Below are 18,505 nucleotides of genomic sequence, written 5' to 3' on the forward strand. Positions count from 1 at the left end.
ATCTAAAAACCAGAGCTCCTGTAGGAACTGCGTTTATCACAATAGGTAGTGTATTTTATTTTGTTTCTGGCATAAATTAGCATATTAAAACTTATTTTTCTTGTAAGGTCTTATAAAAAAGAGACAATTTCTCCATTAATTCTGTAAAACGTTTTGTAGTCTCAAAGATAATCACACCAGATAGTCAATCAATAATATTTCATACTTCATTGGCATAGTTCAAAGCTATCAAAAAACGCAGCTCAAAAAACATATCACCCAATTTAGATTCTCAATTTCACGTGGCCATGACAAGCCAATGGACCATTTCATGAAGGCTTAACTTTTCAATCAGATTGCCCTCAACGTTAAAGAACTTTCATTTTAGAAACTTTTGTGATTATTCTTGGTGCCGTAAGTTTTAAGCATTTTACTAGATATTTGAGTGCCTTCTTTTATGAATTACTACATATTTTTCCATTTTTCAGTTAAAGTCTCTGTCTTCAGGATGTGAGAATATCTCACCTAATGTAACTGTTAGTTCTCTCCATGCTGTAAGTTTGTGGTTATTTCCTCAAATTATTTGTTTCTGTATTTTCTTAGGTAGGTTTTAATATGAAAGACTTTAATAATCTTTATTTTTATTAGTCTTTTATCTTGTGGATTTCTAAAAATTACTTGAATGCTTTAAAGGTGTATCCCGATTTTTGTTTGCTAGCAGATGGTATATCACAGAATACTAGGTAGGCACAGCTAAATTCAGAAGGTTTAAGTGTGACTTGTGTGCTGGGCATTTGCCTTTCAACAGTTTGAGTAGTTGACATGTAAATATTTTCTCAGAAATATTTAAAACCACATTGTCTCGGTTATAGAGTCACAAACAAAATTATAACAAATATTTTGAATATTAAAAAAGGTGTATCCCCATTTTTAGATCATATAAATATTCACCTACTTGACTTTTTTTTGAGAGGCTTTTGTCTTTGGCATAACCACTATGCCATCAGCTGGTCCACCTACTTGACTTTTTAAAAATACTTAACTTAAGGCCAGCAGGTGGCACAGTGGTTAAGGTGCTGGACTCCTCCATAGCTAACCTCTTTTGTAGTGCTGGACCTGGCAGCTTGCTTTCTTACCTTCTCTTTGTCTCTGTCTCCAGTCAAATTAAAGTAATAATAAGAAATAAAATAAAATAAATCTTAAAAAATATATTTAACTCTTTGGGACCAGCAGATGGTGTGATGGTTATGTCACTGGACTCCCACATAGTCAAATGCAGTTTGAGTCCCAGACCTGGTGGTAGTCGACCATGGTTTGAGTCCCGGACCTGGTGGCTTAAACTCATGCCTGGTGCATGTGCATTCATGCCCAAGATCCCGAGAGGAGAATGGAGGAGAAGGGATTGCGGTGTGGCCATCCCCCCCCCCCCAGGGGGGGGGGTTTCGCTTTCTCTCTGTCTTTTTGGCGTGCGCACACACCCTATAACAAAAACCTCTCCCCCAAAAAACAAAAGTTAACTGTGCTAGTTATGATAAACTTTTTCATACCACATGAATGCCTAATGCCCCGTAAGTTATCCAATAACTCAAATAACCAAAAGGAAGAGTTCCTAGCGTCGTATTCATTTAAGTTTCCTTAGGATAATCCTCAAAAAAGTCACGATTTACAAAGATTTTTGTTATTCATTGTCATGGTAGTCAATGCTATAGAGCTAAATTTTTTAGTGTACTTAGCAAGTGGATTTTGAAATTTCTACAATTCTGATTTAAACATAAGAAACTGAAAAATTTGTTGGTATACATAGGAAAATGAATACACACACACACACACACACACACACACACATGAAGGGATTATTTTATAGAGTTAGAGTTTTAGAATGAGTGACAACTAATCTTAGTAAGGGGAAGCCATGTATCAGCTCACATGAAAACTATAACCACAGTCAGAAAGTTGGTTGAAACGCAGGAAAAATTAACATTCTTTAGCAAACATTATTGCTGACATTCTGATGTAAAATACAAATATCAGAATTAAGAAAGCCAGAAAAATTTCTCAAGAGCCTACACATCATGATATTAAGATTCTGGCTTAATCCACGGGCCAGAGGATCATAGAAATTTTTCTTCTACCTTTTTTAATGATTAAAATCTATAAATGAATAGAATCATAACATTACTGTTCTGAAATTAGAAAATTTTTAGCATCTATGCATTTACCTATTTACATTAAGTCAATGATAGAATTTATCCAAACTCTACAGGCATCCCAGTGAGAATGAACACAAGTCTTTGAGTAGAAATGACATTGGTAACTGTTTAAGAAAACTGTTTACCATTGGTTTTCAAATACTGAAATGTATTTTTTGGTTCTTTTGGACTGTACAGCAGTGATTCATTTTATCCATTTGTTATTTTCTCCACTAATTCTCTGTTCAATGGAAGACTCAAATTTTCTTGTCATTTTGCAATATTTAAAACATCTTCCAAAGCCTGAGCTGCAACCTGTTAATACTGAATGGCCAGGCCTTTGATCCTGTTCCCACACACAGATTGAGCTTTGAATTTTTCTTTTTCCCAAAGACCATCATTGACTGAAACGTCAAAGTAGACAGTCCTTCTAGAGGATATACTTCTTAAATTGTCCCCTGCGTCAGCCCAGGATATGTCATTCTGCATGACAGATTCTCCCCAAAGTCTTCATTTAGAACTCTCACTGGCAAAGAGCTCTCACGTCTTAAAGCCTGAGACCTTTCATCATGCACCCTTTCAATGTTAAAGGCACCCATATGTTGATTTAAACTTAGTTGCTGCTCATGATAGTCCACAGGAATTTATGTGGATCCCTTCAAGGTATAAATTGATTCACTGCCTCTATAACCACTTGAATTGACCATGAAAGAACTTCCGTAAAGCTTCTGGGAAGGAATATGTACATCAAACAGGAAGACATAAATGACCCTCCCCCTATGTCTTTCAAAGGCATTATTTGCTGCCAGAAGTATGTGCTATCAACTCCTGCAGCAATGACAGTACCTGCCCACTGAGCAATTTCTTCATCACGTTCTTTCCTTTTTACTAGATGAACCTCAATTCCCTCATTTCATGAACTATGTATAATGTGCTCTAGGTTTTTGGTGTGAATATCATGCTGTTTAAGCAGTCCGCTGTAGCTACAGCTTTTCAGCATGAGCAGCTGCTTCAGGTTGTCTTCTGAGAGCTTCATGTAGCTTCTACTCCTGCTGTTGCTGGAACTCGTACAGAGTGGTTTTGGCCATCAGCACCAACCAGGAGGAGCAACTTCCACAGTCTCCCTCCCCAGATGCCACCAGCTGATGTTGTCACCGTCGAGCTGGGGTTGTGCTGAGGGCTTTCTGCTCTTCTACATATTGATTTCTCCCTTCTCTTGGGATTTTGGGCATGCATGCACATGTGGCCAGCATGTTTTTCAAGCTGCTGGGTCTGAGACTTGAACCACAGTAGGTGTGGGATCCAGCTCATGTAATTTCTTGGCCACAGGCTGGCCCATTTGCGATTTTTCTATGTGTACTTATGGATGGTGTAATCTTCTGTGACAATTCCTGAGAGTGTTCTTCAAGGTACGTATTGTTGCGATGTATTGAGAGAAAGATGGTCTAGGAGACGGTTCCTCTTAGTTGACTACTCATATCTGTTCTACCTGCCTTAGTTAAGATCAGGTGATTTTATAGTTTTATATATATATATATATATATATATACACACACACATACAGTTATATATTTTAAATGTTTAACCTTGCATTTTTTTGTTAAAATGTAACACATAGTGAAGTACACAAATAAATGTCAAGTTGAGAGCTTTTCATGAGGTGACACCTGTGTGATCACTACTCCATAGACACAACACCCAACACCCAAGAAATCCAGTCCCTCATGCCTGCATCCAGTCACTGGTTTCTATTCCACAAGGTAGCCACATTCTGACTGCTATCACCACAAATACGGATTAGCTTCACCTGTCTTTTAAATGAATGTAAACAGAGATGCAGTACGGTCTCTATGATGTCTGGCTTATTTTATTCTATTCTTTGAGAATCACTCAGAATTTCATAAGAAGTTGTAAACTGTGTGACTATATCACAATATGTTTGTGATTCTAATTTGTTTATGAAATGCTTTGATTGACACTTGATCGTTTCTGATTTGGGGCTATTACAAAGAATGCAGCTACAAACATCTATTAATTTCCTTTAGCGAGCACTGTAAATATTTCTGTGGGGTAGGTGACAACTGGGACATAGGATATGGTGTTCAGGATAAGTACAGTCTACCAGGCAGTTTTCTAAAGTGGTCGTACCAATTTATGCTCTTATCAGCAGTGTTATTCCATAACCTTGCCAATAATAGATTTTTAAATTATTTTTTAAAATTTTACTTATTCTGGTGAGTGTGTCTTAGTATTGAGCTGTAGTTTTAATTTGCATTTACTTGATAATAAAGGCTGCTGAACAACTTTTATGTTAATTCTCCTTCGTGAATTATCTATTCACGTTTTTGCCAATTTTTCTACTGGGTTGTTTGTTTTTCCTTATTAATGTATATGACTTTTTTTTACATATTCTGGATATAAGTTGTTATATTTGTTGCTAACACCTTTTTTGTACCTGCCTTTTCATTTTCTCTCTCTCTTTTTTTTTTGCTTTAAAGAGTTTTTTGCATTAGGGCATATGCATCCACCAGAGAGAAGACAGAAACAGTGAGAGGGGGGAATGGCCCCACAGAAATCCCTTCCCTTCCATTCTCCACCCAGGATCTTGGGCACACACGTATGCAAGCCCAGAGCTATTTTCAAGCCTTCAGGTTTGGGACTCCAATTGTGGTCGGCCATGTGGAAGTCCAGCAATGAAACTGTTACACCATCTGCTGGTCCCTTCTCAATTGTTCTTTTAATTGCCAGAAAGTATGTGCACTAGCTAGAGAGACAGAGAGAAAGCACCTTAACGGGGCAAGCCACAATCCCATCTCCAGTTTTTCATCCTCTTGAGATTTGGGGTGCACATACATACACATGCACCTGGCATATTTTTCAGGCCTCTGGGACTAGGATTTGAACTGTGATCAGCTATGTGGGATTAGCTCCCTTGACCACTAGATTACAGGCCATCTCTTTTGATAGACAGAAGTTCTTTATTAGAATTCAAATCATCATTTCTTTCCCCTTTCTTGTTGGTTGCTCTCTCGTGAGCTTTTTCAGGAAAATCTTCACACTCTATGGTCATAAAGATGTTGTATATATTTTTTCCTAGAAGCTTTCTTGTTTTACTTTTCCTATTCAGATCCACAGACCATCTTGTCTCCAGTGTAATTCATTATCATCTATATCATAATGATGTTTCTATTCTATTTGTCTATCTATTGTGTGTCTGTCTGTTTTTGTACCAATATCATAATGTTATAATTACTATAACTTTATAATAGATCTTGATATGTAGTAGGATAGTTTCTTAATATTTTCTTCAAATTGCCTTGGCTCTTCTTTGTCATTTGAATTAGAAACTTTAGAATCAGATTATCGATTTCCAAATATACACACTTACATTTTATTTAGGGCTGCAATGAATCTACAGATCAACTATGGAATAACCATTTAACAACATTGAGTCTTATTCTCCATGAATATAATATATCCCTCCATTTCTTCAATTCATCTTCAATTCTTCTCAAATATTTAATTTCTAGTGTAGATGTCTTACACATCTTCTGTTAAATTTACCCTTGAGGCACTGTTTTTTATGTTATTATTTATAATTATTTATTTAATTCTATTAATTATTATTATTTTGAGTTGCTGTAGGGCATGCATACTCACCAGAGAGAGATCGATAAAGAGAAAGACAGAGAGGCAAAGTGAGAAAACAAGCTGACAGATCCAGGACTCGAACCACAGTCTGCTACATGGGAGTCCAATGCCTAAATCTCCACACCATGTGCTGTCCCCATAAGTAATATGTGTTTAAAAACTCAGTCTTTAAACTTGTTTGTTGCTGACATACATACAACTGAATTTTATATATTAACCATGGAGCTTTTCAATGACAATTAACCAAAATAACACTAAAAACCAATGTTGTGATTAACAACCTGGTTTTTTTTGCCATTTTAAAATGGAGAGTAGAAATGTATTTACATCTAGAGAAGTCTAAGCCAGAATAATTTTAGAGAAATAGATTACCACTAGACATAAAAATGTGTATAATGAAAAGCTTACTAATAGGGGAAACCATGAATCTATAAACAAATACAGTACATACAACACTTTTATTTTTACTATTTTTTTAAGAGAGACTTTTGCTATCGGGTGTGTGCACTCTCCAGAGAGAGAGACAGAAAGGCAGAAAGTGAGGGCATGGCCTGGGGGCATAGCCTAGGGGCATAGCCTTGCTGCAATCCCTTTTCCTCCAGTCTTCTCTTAGAATTTTGGGCCTACATGCACAAGTGCCCTGCGTGAGTTTGAAGCCACAGGATCCAGGACTTGCGCTGTGGTCAACTATGTGAGAGTCAGTGATATAACCATTACATCTGCTGGTCCATCCATTAGGTTTTTAATGACACAATTCGCTTGCAAAAAATTGTCAGTGAAAGCTTATGGTTTTTTCAAACATAAACAAATATTTAACATTTAAAAAGTACTATGATCTTTTAAAGTCTTCACCAAATTTTCTTAGCAACAAATAAACATAACATAAAGATATATCATCCTCATCAGTATCTGGAGGGCTATAAATCTGAACAGATTAGCGTTGAATTTGTAAAGTTTGCTTGCACTATATACAGTGATAATTTGTACATAACATATATACGTGTGCATATATCCATGTAAAACTGCTTAGCAATATCCTCTCAGCAAATACATATGTATGCCATTCAAGCACTTCAACACTTACCTGTGCCACCAAATAGGCTAACATCAATGAGAACATATCTGGACAAATAATGTGAAAGAGTGAATTAGATAAAATAAAATATTAAGGTTAGTATCTAGAAGTTTTTTCCTAGACAACAAATGTTTTAAAATACTTAAATTAACTTAGTTTTGAAAGACTAAAGAAGGTAAAAATACCATTGAATAAAATTATATATTTCATATAGATAAAGAACAAGATGTCCATGTTTTGTCAGGCTGTACATTCACTTGAAGTTCCATGAGAGCAAGGATTTTGTTTCTGCTTTCTGGTACAGCCCCTGTGTGTCTAGAACTGGCACACAGTAGGTGATCAATAAATGTTTCCTGGGGACCAGCAGTTGTCATAATGGCTATGTCGTTGGACTCCTATGTAGTCAACTGCGGTTCGAGTCCTGGACCCGGTGGTTTCAACTCACACTGGGTGTGTGTGCCTGCATGCCCAAGATCCCGAGAGGAGAATGGAGGAAAAGGGATTGCGGTGTGGCCATCTCCCCGGGGGGTGATTTCTTGCTCTCTGTCTCTCTGTCTCTCTCTGTCTTTCTGGTGAGCGCACGTGCCCTACAGCAAAAACCTCTCCAAAAAATAAAATAAAATAAAATAAAATAAATGTTTCCTGAATGAGGGAATAAATTTCAGCACATATTACAATAGGCTTTGAGACACTAACATTCATGATTGAACATTAATATCAATTTAGATCTGGAATATCTGAATGTGCCCCCTTTTCATTAGGCAGACTAAGAATTTATGGCAGAGCACACACATTTCCTTCACTTCAAGCTGCTTTTGTTTTTATCTATCTCCTGGAAGAAAGCAAAGTTTGAAACATCCACAATAAATCTTTCTTTGAAAAGACTGTAGAGCATTGTCTCAGAGTGGACTTCTTTAAGCCCGCGGCAAAATCTTAAAAGGTTAGTGACTCAACTTTGCTGGGACTAGTCACTAAACACTTCAACAATATATATCTCTGCTTCAAAGCCAGCCTGCTCAAGTTTCAAGTCCTTCATTGAAATCACGTGCTACAGTCACTCTGTATGTGTTTGTGTGTGTGTTAGACTCATATAAAGCATTGTTCCTATCATCTTAGATGTGTGTCCTAAAGCAAAGATCTCTCTTTTTTTAAAAATGGTTTATTTAATACCAGTTAGAAAAAAACAGGAGATTCAAATTTTAGGTAAGTCAAATTCTAAGTTAGATATTCCGTCTTTGAAATAGACAATTTCCATGGAAGAAGAAATAAAGAGTATGATTTTCAGATCTAGGCTGAATGTAGAAGTTAGTTCTCCAGATTTTTCTTACAAATTTTTTTTCTTGTATTTCCCCTCCACCCTGAATTTTCTTTTCTTAAAATGTTTATTTTAATTCTGCCTTTCAATAGTAGGCTTTATTTATACTGTTTGTCACTGCTACTCTTTAAGCATGGCGTTCCAAACTGCCTCTGATAAAATAGCAAGTCCCAGGACACCAGTTTTTTCATGTCAGGAAAAAAAAAGAGAAAGACACTTATGGTAGAAATGCTATATTCAAGTTAATGGAAAGTTGCCTGGCTTAATTTGCTGGCATTCAATGTTTTGTTTCTCTTATAGATACCAGGCTAGAGTAACCCACAAAACATAGCCTCCTATTTTTCATATCCTGGGCACTTGGTAATACGTATTTTTTTTCCCCTTTTTAAACAGTGCGAGACAGTTCAAAAACAACCGATTTTACACATTTTACATTTCTTAGTATGCCTTAGTCGATTTGCTCTTCTCTTTTTTGTAGTTGACCTTGTAATAAACACTGGATAGGGTAAATTATGAGACATGTAGGAACACTCCCAATCCATTTGTCTTTAGCTGATTTCCAAGGCAGAGAGAGTAAACAGCCTTCTCCCAGCTTTCTCACTTTCCACAGCTGAGAGTGTAGGATGTTTACAGTATCTGTCGCTCAGTGTTCGCTAGGGCAGGGTTGGCGATCAGCAGCGCAAGCCTCAGGAAACCCGGCAGTATTTCACGATACCATGTGTCACAGGAAGAGATCAAAAAAGCACACTTGGGTTAAATTACGGCCCTTTTAGGGCTGGGGCTGGAAGGGTGGTGGGGAGGCTACGTGATGCTTACTTTCTTGCCTCCTGCTCAGTGTTCGTTCACCTTCTGTTCCATACATCCTAGGATTGTCCAGAGGTCTCCAGTTTTGTACTTGCACACTCATGAATTTAGTTAACTACGGGTTTCCAATATTCTACACTTTCTTAAAATGGCATAGAAAGATTCACCATCCCCCGTCCTTAAACAACATGTATATCCCTTTGACTGTGGAAGACATGACATCCAGCTTCTCTCTCTGGGCTGTACAACTTTGTTCCAGCTCATTCCTGCACAGAACTGAGAACGAGGGCTGATCTCTTGCCACAGACAGAAGATCATCCAACAATTTAATTACTAAAAGTTATCTTAATTGTATGTAGTCATACATTCAATCAAATAAGCAAAAAGTAAATATGTTAAGGCACAAGTTATATTAAAAATGGTATAATACAACTTACCAACATAGTCCTGAAATTTTTGAAAATAGCATATTTGAAAGGAAGTAAATCTATAATTAGAAGCATACTCATGAATGAACTTAGTTGATTCCTAAAGTTCTTTCTAAGAATAACTTATTCAAATGGTTTTTAGACATCATTTGTGAAATTTAATTCTTGTACACAAAATCCTTGGGTGAAGAAGACATTAATCAATATTATACATCCCCAAACAACTAAATGATAAGAGAATACTGCAAACCAAAGTGGCATATAATTCCAAACTGTTTCAGCATTATTTCTTTATGTATGTGAGTGCCTTTGATATAAGAGCAATTTTTAAAAATTCTGGATGATAATAAATGAATGGTATCTTCCTTGCCTTCAAGAAAAGACACAATGTAACCTATAAGACAGACACACAGATCATTGTTGTAAGTGTGACAAGTGTTACAGAGAGTCAGAAGACACTTCTAATAACAAGGCTGAGCTTTACAGATTGAACAAAATTAGGTGAAGATGGTGTTAATGGTGATTTGAAAAGGGTAGGTGGAGAAGGGGATAGCCCATCTGAAAGTGTACCAGAAGAAAATACCCATGTAGAGAAGGAAATACATGCTGAGACCTGCAAAAATTCTGCAGACTTGGAGCCGAAGAGGCATATGGATGAGGCTAAAGAGAGAAGCATGGGAGGAGCTTGGAGGGCCTCACATGACAGGGGTTTGGGCATTATCTCCAAACTATGGAGGCCACTGATGCTAGGCAACTGGCATGACCAGGTGTGATTTTTAGAAAGTTCAATGTAGCTATATAAGGCTGCAAATAAGAAAAAAACAGGAAAAGAATTACTTGAACAAGTATAGGGTAGAGCATGAGAGCCTTTATTAGGGAAAACACAGTGAGAGCACAAACAAAAACAAATGTGAGGGACCAGAGAGATTACAAAGATAAGAGCACAGAATCCCTAAGTGACCAGCTAAAGGAAGAAGACCCCAGGAGGCAGAGAAGTCCTGGGCAATTCCCAACTCTGGCTTGAGCTGCAAAGCTTTTCATGGAGGAGAGAATGGGCATGAGGAGAGGCAGTGATGGAAGTGCTCTAAGGAGTGCCAGTGAAAACTTCAGTGGGTCTGGGCTGGAGAGTTTATGAATTCTTGTTTGCTAAATATTGACTTCTGCCATAACTGAAGGGATAAAGGCATTTTAGAAGGACTCATTCACACCAGCCTCCCTTTCTTCTGCTGTTTCTCCACTTCTGCCCACCTGCACAGTTTTCACGCTCCCAAATTAATATTCTCTCTTCAGCAGCTTCTTTTGCTCATAGCCATTTCTAACACCTCACTCTTCCCCTAACTTGTCCTTTCACCACCACCACTTGATTCTGTCTCAAGTTCACACTGGAACTCTGCATTTTCCTCTATGCTTTATTACAATTATTTCTTTATCAATCTCTCTATAAAATCAAGTTCCTAGAGAAGTGACATAATATTTTCCTTAACTAATTTCATTTTTAAAAATTCATGACACATAGCAGGATTTGTTCATAATTAAAGGAGGTTTTCCTTAAATATTTGATGAATGAGTTAATGAGTGAATGATGTCATCTACTATCTGACAATTTACTAACAATTTGAAAATGATTATTCAGGTTTTTAATCATTAAATTACAAATATTTAAAAGTTTCCAAAGATTTGTTTTTAGATTCCTCAATAATTCAGGATTAGGTTGTTTTACTACTTTTTTAAAAAGAAGTTATGGCTAAGAAGACAAATTACTACATCATAAGTCATCTTTCCTTAAATGACAGCAATACCTCTTTCATAAAAACAGCCTGAGTTTAAAACTGTATGGATTTCAAGTAAAGAAAAGTCAGGGTACGTAGTAAGTGCAGAGAAAAACTCCAAGAAAATGTTTAAAAAATAAAAGGAAATTGGTTCTAATAAAAGTTGGGTTGGAACATAGAATGATCATTTTAAAATTTTAAAATGTTCTAACTGGAGAGAACCACACCCTTACTAAATACAGTCATTAAAACAATTTTAGTTACATGAAATGATGATTTTAACCACTCAGAGGCAAGTCTGATAAGCTCCTGTTGTAATGTGGATCTACTCTTTTATTTCACTAGAACTTCTAATTTAGTAGGCATTTCAGTCACATGAAAAAACCAATCTCTGATAAGCTAGCACTTGGCCATTTTTAATTCTAAATGAAAAGGTATTTATTTCAAATGTATATTATACTTGATTGCATTTGGCACATTCTGTGTTCAGAAAAACTTTTAATCAATTATCTGATTTTTAAAACAATTCTGTAGTAGTGCATATCACATTTCAGACACACAGTAGCTTTTTACAACATTCATTTTTAAGTCAAATCGCAGCAGTTTTACAGTAGCCATGAAAGGATTTGCTGAAGAAAAGTCAGCATTTTTGAAGCTTAATGTATCTTGTGCATCAGGACTTTCAGCTGTTCATGCCCTGCATAGTCATGGGTATTACCAACTCTTAAAAGTCAGGCTCCAGGTCCCCTACCATGGTCAGATTTTAGAGCTAGAAGGAAAATTCCTAGTGAGGATACTTTGTATCTTATTCTATGGGACCATCTCCCAAAGCCACTTTGCCACCTGCTTCCTCTCCTTGCTTGGCCAAACATCTGCTATTGTACCTTCCATTCCATTTTAATCTTGCCCAGAGTAGGAGATGAACATTTAACAGAGGAATCATCACCCCTAGGTGAACACAAAATCGAAACCTCCCACAATGTGACAAAAAGTTCGCCAATGAATAATAAACTGCATAAAATTTTCTAAGTAATGTGAGAAAATCACAAGACACTTTAACAGTAGGGACCCCAGTTTAAGCCTCCTTCATTTACAGTAACCTTAAGGATCCTTACTCTAGTTTGTTTTTATTCATCAGTTCTTAGAGAAAAATTGCAGTATACAATATCTCTCTAAAATATTATAATTTATGAATAATTAATAATAATGTGACTCCAAAGTACATAAAAGTATAGAATATGTTCGAAAAATTAATAGAGATTTATCTAACTCAAAAGTCCAGGGCTGTATGAGAATATCCTTCGCTCTGAGAAAGTCCATTCCCTCTTTAATTAACCTTCTCATGTTCATCCTTGGGGAAAAGTTCTATCCTGACCCCAAATGTTATACTGCGAATCTATACCTGATTCTGTCTCATGTTCTCACTGTAACTCAAAGCAGTGTATTTAAACATTAAATTCAGCAAATTCTATAGTGTGAGAGAATAGCTAGAAGTCTGTTCATCTCTGTGTAGAGTACAGTGAGTAGATTTTAAAAATAAGTTAGATTAGTTGGACTGATGAAATCTATTCAATCATGTTTTCCTTAAAAATTCTTTGGAATCTTAATTCCTCTATTTTAAAATTTTTACACTTACTATTTATTTACATTATTAAACCTAGAAGAAAAAATAATCTATACTGCCTATAAATATAATTATTTTTCATTTGTGTGTAAATGTAAAGGTTGGTTGTTCTACATTATAGGGGCTGAGAGGCTGAATGTGCATATGTGACTTTTCAATGACAGAAATGAAAAAATCAGATTTAAATCAAATTTTCTTATAGGAAATTTTTAGAGTTCTCTGCAAGCAAGGTTATAAGATTACAGGCTAGAGATAATTATGCTACTTTTGGTCACAATAAATAATTCTGAGAGTTGGACTAGCAAATGGCATAATGGTTATATTGCTGGATTCTCACATGGTCGACTGCAGTTTAAGTCCCAGACCCAGAGGTTTGAAACGCATACCGGCAAATGTGCATGCCCATCCAGAATCCTGAAAGGAGGATGGAGAAGGGACTGCAGCGTGGCCATCACCCCAGGAGGAAAGAAGGTGATTTCTAGCTTTCTGTCTGTCTGTCTCTCCAGTGAGTACACAGGCCTTATAGGAAAAATCTCTTTTTTAAAAAAAATTGTGAGTCTTACATAAAGAATAAGCTAATCTTAGCTATAGCCAAGGTGCTATGAGTGTGACTCTGTGATTAAAAGAAGGTATCCTGACCAGTGTTTCCAAATTAGAACATTTATTAGAAAATTTAGGTTAATCTGTACAAGAAAATCATCGCTATTTTTTTATTTAAAAAATTTTTAAAGTTTTTTATTACCAGATGCGTGTGCACTTGCCAGAGTAAAACAGTGACACAGCGAGAGGGAGAGAGGAGAAAGCACTTCCCGATGCAGCATGGTCGTACTGCAATTGCTTTTCTAATTCTTCATCTGGTTGGGATTTGGGGCCTACATGCACAAATTGTTGGCATGATTTTTAAGCCGCAGGGGCCAGGGTTTAAACTGTGCAGTCAGTCACATGGGATTAGGCTCCCTTAAAAATCAGGCTACCTGAGCTGGCCTTAATTATTGCTTTAAGTTTAACCTTGAAGACAGTAGTATTACCAATATTTTAGTTGGCTCTTAAATCACTACAGCCATACTGAAGTAATTGTCTATGGAATATCAAATTGTCCCAGTAATACTTGGTGGCATGAGTTCAGATTGTGATGTGTTCCTCTTTCCAAGGTGGAGTTTTTACCTGCATAAAAATACTTGTGGCCAAATTATATCTATTTGTATCAAACATACAAGCAAGTGATCATCTATTTCTACTTTTAACATAAGTATGTGTGCAGTGGGAGATGGGAAGAAATATCTAGAAAGCTACACACCAAATAGGTAGTTGTGGTTACCACTGGGAAAAGGAGGTAGGGGCTGGGACTTTGGGTATCAACGAAGACTTCAACCTTATTGGCATTATTAATTTTTAAGTACAGAATGTACTCATGCAGTATATACCAAATCTGAAAATTACATGGACCATTTACATTTAAGTTCTCTCTTTTACTCCACAAAGGATAAGGTTCACTTGAAATGCTGGCTTCCATGGAGATTTAATCAAGCTGATTAACTCTGTGACTTTGGCTACTCTCTATAATGCTTGCTGAAGCTCAACTTTTACAGAAGTAATATTAAAAAATGGCATGTACCCTGTGAGGTGTGCCAGGTACACTCTCCATAAGTAAATACACATCATCGAAAGATCTTCATAATACGCTGAGTATGAATACTTCAAATTTTACCATGTAACAATGTCTTCATTTTTCCAGCCTTCATTAGTTTTCTCCTACACACAGGGAACAAAACTTTTTCTGAAGCCAAAGGTGCAAAATACAAGGGACACTGTTCTGTCCAGCAGGGATTTGACCCAAGTATCTGTGCTACAGAAAGGGATGTGGAGCCAGGAAGGGAGAGGCCTCTTAAGACACGTTCTGGTTGACAAAAAGATTCCTTGCAAAAAAATGTTCTAAACCAAACAGTACCAAATTTTAAAAATCCTTCAAAAATGCACCACCAGATGTCAGTATAATCCAAAGCACTAGTGGGTGTTTTTCTTTCCAACTGGAAGGAAATGCAAGATCTCCACAATACAAGCAAATGCGGACTGTCTTACAAGGCTTTCCATGTCAGCAATTTATATTGCCCTACAGTGACTCCACTGCCTAATCTAGGTGAGAAAGGCCACACGCCTTAACTTTTTTTTTAAATTATAATTTGTGATTCAGACAGTAAGTGCTAAATGATTTAAAATGCAATAAGCAGACCTTTGGAGGTCAAGGATTTTATATCTCCAGTTTTGCGTTTGGTGGGGAAGCCTGATGGTCCATGATTATAGTGATTGGCTATCTGACTGAGACAGAGTTGATCAGGGAACGAGTTAGTCCAGCCGACCACCCCATTTTCTCTGCTCCGCATTGAGTTTACCTCCTTTTTTTTGGAGAGGTTTTTGCTATAGGGCACATGCACTCGCCAGGCAGACAGAGACGGAGAGACAGAAAGCAAGAAATCACCCCCTCAGGGGGGATGGCCACGCTGCAATCCCTTCTCCTCCATTCTCCTCTTGGGATCTTGGGCACGCACGCACACGTGCCCGGCGTGAGTTTAAGCCACCGGGTCCGGGACGCGAACCGCAGTCGACTACATGGGAGTCCAGCGACATAGCCATTACACTAACTGCTGGTCCCTGGGTTTACCTCTTAAAGTGATTACAAAATAATGACAGCTGGAAATCCTCATAATTAATAAAATTATAATATTGAATTATAATATTTATTTCATAACTGCCCAGATACTTTAACATATTTTTTTACATTTTTTCTTCTCTTAATATTTTGAAGGAGTATGACTGCTCAAAGCAAAACTTGTAGCAATGAATTTGGGGTTTTAGAGAGATTATATAGACGTAATATAAATGGTAACAATAGCACAAAGGAAGGAGAGCAGGTAAATGAAGCTATAGTATTGAAAAGCGTCTGTGTGTGTGTGTGCGTGTGTGTGTGTGTAAAACAAAAGTTCATTCAAAAACTTTGATTGTGATTAATGAAAGAAATATATTATAATCCCTATAATAACCACTACAAGAATAATGCAAAGAAATGTAGCTTTAAAAAGATAACAGGATTAAAATAGTTTATTTTAAAATGTTGTTTAATGCACAAAAAGAAAAGGAAGGACTAAAGAATAAACAATGCTCGAGACAAATAGAAAACGAATAGCAAAGCGGCAGATCTGAATTCAACAACATTATTAAACAAAGGTATGCCGGGAAAAAATTGTATCCCAACCATATGCTATCTATAAGAGAAATGCTGGTCAACCTCTGAACCACTGTGGCTTCTATATTTTCTTTTGCTTAAGCTTTAATCTACTCAGCTTATTTTTCCTCTATATTTTGTTTCTTATTAAGTGAGGTCTTGTACAGCTTATGCATTGTCAATTTCTGGAAGAGCAAATGTCTCCATCTTTGCCATTGCATTGTCTTTTAGGTTATAAGGTCATCATAGGTAACAATCAGGTTTACTACTTAGACTAACATGCTTCTATTACTTAGAATGGTTTTAGAAAATGCATCTGGTACAACATGTTTACAGCTATAACATCACTAATTACTATTAACACTGAATATTATAAATTCCCCAAATAGGAAAAGTTGTATTTATTAAAATTCAAAGATATTTCTTTCACTGAATTACCTGAATATGCCACACTATAACGTTTATGGATTTATATTATTAACCAGGCTTTCAGAATAATAGATAATATGCGTAAGACCCTTCCACGTTCCAAGGTTGTAGTAAGCACTAATTATCAAAATGCTTCAAATAACCCCATACAGATGAGGAAATTGAGGCTTAACTTGCTCAAAATAAACAAGACTTAGATCTGAACTGGATTGACTTCTTCCAGCATATATGTAAACATGCACACCTTAAACAGAAAAAATATGAATGAATAGAAGATATTTTGGCTCCAAAAGCTTAATATCATTTGATATTTAAAAAGGATAGGAGTTTCAGATGTATAGATAGTCTCTTACTACTTCAAGGGAAACTGAATAAAAATTTTTTCCAATAATTATGCAATGTCTTTTATCAGTCATTGTCTATCAATGTTTCAATATGCAGTAGTGGAATCAAGAATGCCTATTTCGGGAGGCCAGATGGTGTCACAGCAGTAAAACACTAAGCTCTGAGAGATAATCACACATGGAAAGGGTCCCACTTCAGTTCTAGAGGCCTCCCTGTGGACTCTGGGTACGTGAATGCTCAAGATCTGGGTCTGGCTGAATCTGGGGGTGAATCACAGCATTTGGCCCTGGTGTAGGTGTTGTCTCTCTCTCTTGCTCATAGAAGAAATAAACTTAATTTTTTAAAAACTAGAATGTCTGGTTTCTGTGAGAAAGAGCTACGAGTATACAACTCTCAAAAAAGAAAGACCAGCAGTTGACGTAATGACTATGTCACTGAACTCCCATGTAGTCGATCGCTGTTCGAGTCCTGAACCTGGTGGCTTAAACTCACCTTGGGTGCATGTGCGTGCATGCCCAAGATCCCGAGAGGAGAATGGAGAAGAAGGGATTGTGGCATGGCCATCCCCCTCAGGGGGTGATTTCTCACTTTCTGTCTTTCTGTCTCTCTCTGTTTTTCTGGCAAACGCACGCACCCTATAGCAAAAACCTTTCAAAAAAAAAAAAAAAAAAAAAAAAAAAAAATTAACACTGAATATTATAAATTCCCCAAATAGGAAAAGTTGTATTTATTAAAATTCAAAGATATTTCTTTCACTGAATTACCTGAATATGCCACACTATAACGTTTATGGATTTATATTATTAACCAGGCTTTCAGAATAATAGATAATATGCGTAAGACCCTTCCACGTTCCAAGGTTGTAGTAAGCACTAATTATCAAAATGCTTCAAATAACCCCATACAGATGAGGAAATTGAGGCTTAACTTGCTCAAAATAAACAAGACTTAGATCTGAACTGGATTGACTTCTTCCAGCATATATGTAAACATGCACACCTTAAACAGAAAAAATATGAATGAATAGAAGATATTTTGGCTCCAAAAGCTTAATATCATTTGATATTTAAAAAGGATAGGAGTTTCAGATGTATAGATAGTCTCTTACTACTTCAAGGGAAACTGAATAAAAATTTTTTCCAATAATTATGCAATGTCTTTTATCAGTCATTGTCTATCAATGTTTCAATATGCAGTAGTGGAATCAAGAATGCCTATTTCGGGAGGCCAGATGGTGTCACAGCAGTAAAACACTAAGCTCTGAGAGATAATCACACATGGAAAGGGTCCCACTTCAGTTCTAGAGGCCTCCCTGTGGACTCTGGGTACGTGAATGCTCAAGATCTGGGTCTGGCTGAATCTGGGGGTGAATCACAGCATTTGGCCCTGGTGTAGGTGTTGTCTCTCTCTCTTGCTCATAGAAGAAATAAACTTAATTTTTTAAAAACTAGAATGTCTGGTTTCTGTGAGAAAGAGCTACGAGTATACAACTCTCAAAAAAGAAAGACCAGCAGTTGACGTAATGACTATGTCACTGAACTCCCATGTAGTCGATCGCTGTTCGAGTCCTGAACCTGGTGGCTTAAACTCACCTTGGGTGCATGTGCGTGCATGCCCAAGATCCCGAGAGGAGAATGGAGAAGAAGGGATTGTGGCATGGCCATCCCCCTCAGGGGG

General features: G+C 36.8%; 1 non-coding gene and 1 pseudogene across 1 annotated transcript; both read right to left on the bottom strand.

Moving 5' to 3' along the window:
• LOC102472283 (NAD kinase 2, mitochondrial-like) overlaps positions 1-9,116 on the bottom strand; it is a 36,937-nt pseudogene extending 27,821 nt beyond the window's left edge.
• Positions 8,780-8,841, bottom strand: MIR30C (microRNA mir-30c). The gene has a single exon (NR_130603.1). It is a non-coding gene; the product is annotated as a microRNA mir-30c (primary transcript).
• Positions 9,117-18,505: the final 9,389 nt, after the last annotated feature.

Source organism: Tupaia chinensis, unplaced genomic scaffold (genome assembly GCF_000334495.1).
Source record: "Tupaia chinensis unplaced genomic scaffold, TupChi_1.0 Scaffold145685_1, whole genome shotgun sequence".
Lineage (NCBI taxonomy): Eukaryota > Metazoa > Chordata > Mammalia > Scandentia > Tupaiidae > Tupaia > Tupaia belangeri.